The following is a 2661-nucleotide window of genomic DNA, read 5'->3' as shown; positions in this document are numbered from 1 at the left end:
ACAGAGCAAGGAAATTTTCACAGTATGTCTGATAATATTTTTTCCTCTGGAGAAAGTCTTATTTGTTTTATTTCGGCTAGAATAAAAGCAGTTTTTAATTTTTTAAACACGATTTTAAAGGGCACATAGTTTACCTCTTTTTTATGATTTAATATTAATATTATGGTTCTTCTGAGTGTGCCAGTTTAGGTTCAGTTCAAAACCCAATTCAGATTTTTTTATTATAATGTGCTAAAAAGTGTTATGTTGGGGGCGTGTCCACAGTTTGCTGATTTAGGGGTGTGTTGCTTCACATGTAGATTAGTTTCAGCTTCCCGCCCAACGTAACAAGGGGGCGGGGCCATAAGCTCACCCGCTCTGTGTTTGCAACACAGACAGGCAGACTGAGAGGAGCAGGAGAGGATCCGCATTCAGTCGTACATGTACGGCTCGGACACAGACCAAGCAGAGAGTACAAAATCATATGTGTCTTTGTACAGTTTTACAGCCAACTGTGTGCTAGTTTCAAGTACTGAGCTTGTACACAAACTAATAACCACGCACACTGAATTAACTTTGACTGAGGCACCAGATGCGCCGCTCGAAGCCGCGTCACGGCACACCAGACACTCTCTGTGGCGAGGCAGAAACATAAGTGTGCCGAATCGTTGCGCCACACATTTTTGAATTCTAAACATAGGTTTTTGCAGCGGTCCGCGGCGCCCAGCCGTCGACTTGAGTGTACCCTGATAGAAACCGATGTTTAGAATTCTAAAACGCATGCTAGTTAAGATCACAGGGAGCTTCTGGGATCGCGAGAAATGCAAACGGCTGAAGTATAAGGTAGACTCAATGAGAAGTACACATGTTTGCAAACCTACCTAAAGATACAACCAATAATTCCGATTAGAGTGATAATGTGGAGAATATTGCTCTTGTGTTGAGCCCAATGAGCCTTGCATCTAAAAATAGAGCAAGGGTGTTCCTTTAGTAATATCGCTTCGACTTACGCTGAAAATGGCGGACGTGAATCAACAAACTGAGGATATGATGACGCACCTGTCAATCAATATTGGTGGGCGGGGGGACCGCACTCCTACGTAAAGTTGCGGTCGGTTTGAAAACCGCTCCAATTGGTCCACCGTTTTTTGTGTTGTGAAATTGAAAAAAAAGCACTGGGTGTGCTTATATCACCCCAATATGACAGTCTATACACCATACATGCACATATGGCTGTCCAAACAGCTTGAAAAGTAGATTTTTACCATAGGTGCCCTTTAAGGTCAAAATTATTAACCTCTTTAAGCTATATTTTTTTTCTCGATAGTCTACAAAACAAACCATCGTTATACAAAAACTTGCCTAATTACCCTAACCTGCCTAGTTAACCTAATTAACCTATTTAAACATTTAAATGTCACTTTAAGCTGAATAAATCAGTTATTAGAAATGAGTTATTAAAACTGTTATGTTTAGAAATGTGTTGAAAAAAAATTGAAATTGGAAATTGGAGAAAAAAATTAACAAGGGGACTAATAATTCAGGGGGTTTAATAATTCTGATTGCAACTGTATATACCTTATTAATCTTTTTTGAATAAGTTATTAAACATTAAACTGGCTTGAAATGCTTAGGCACAGGCCTTAAAACACATTTTTGTGTAACTCTATGGTTAAATTTTGCAATTACACCACAATCAGATGTGTTTTTAAGTCCTGCTAAATTATAACCCAGACCCGACATTGCAGATCCTGCAATGTGACTATTGCGGATGTGCAACATTACGATATCGATGCTGAAATGATATATTGTGCAGCTCTAATTGAATACATTTGATTGAATACAGATTCACCATTAGGTCAAATTAGGAGACTACTTGAAATTGTTAACTGGATTAAGTATGGGTTTGATTAAGATGTTAATATTTGTTTATTCTATAAAGACTTCAAATAATTTATTGTCTTTTAAGAGCTTTAATCTGTAGTTCACAAGATATAAAATGTTTATATCAACTAATACTCAAAAAGCCTGGAGTTCTATGCTTTGATCAAGGGTAGATGGTCATTTTCTATATGTGTTTTTAAAGTGAACCTTTGTCTAGACAGTATGATGACAGGAGAGTTAGTCTGTTAACTGACCCCACACAGAATCACGCACAGGTCATTCATCACACTTCTGGCAGCCGATTAGCAACTGACCCTTGAAGAATGGATGAGTTTAAACATGAATGCTGACTTTTTGCATTCCTTGTTGTCTTTGCCTGTCATCCTATTCACGATAAGGCTCCTTAAAATAAATGTGCCCCTTTCTGAGCATGTCAAGTTGCCCTTTTTTTTTACCAAGTTACCATGAAAACAAAACAAACTAGCATGTTACTTTTGCAGATCTTGCAATGGAATGTCATATTAAGTGAAATGACTATGCTGCGCACAAACTTTGTCTAATGGCTGTGTGCAAGTGTGTGTTTAACACTTTCAGCTACTGATTGAAATGCATTTGCAGAGGAATGTCCAGCTTTTATCTCACTTAACCTACTTATCTTGTCGCTGCTGTCTCCTGCCTGTTTCATTTCACTGCTTAAAATATTTTCTTTCGTAACCCAAGGTTGGGTCAAAAATGGACAAACTCATTGCTAGCTTTTTCAATTAAATTAAAATCACACTTTTTAACCCAACAGTTTAG

Source organism: Danio aesculapii, chromosome 24 (assembly GCF_903798145.1).
Source record: "Danio aesculapii chromosome 24, fDanAes4.1, whole genome shotgun sequence".
Lineage (NCBI taxonomy): Eukaryota > Metazoa > Chordata > Actinopteri > Cypriniformes > Danionidae > Danio > Danio aesculapii.
This window is presented reverse-complemented; position numbering follows the sequence as displayed.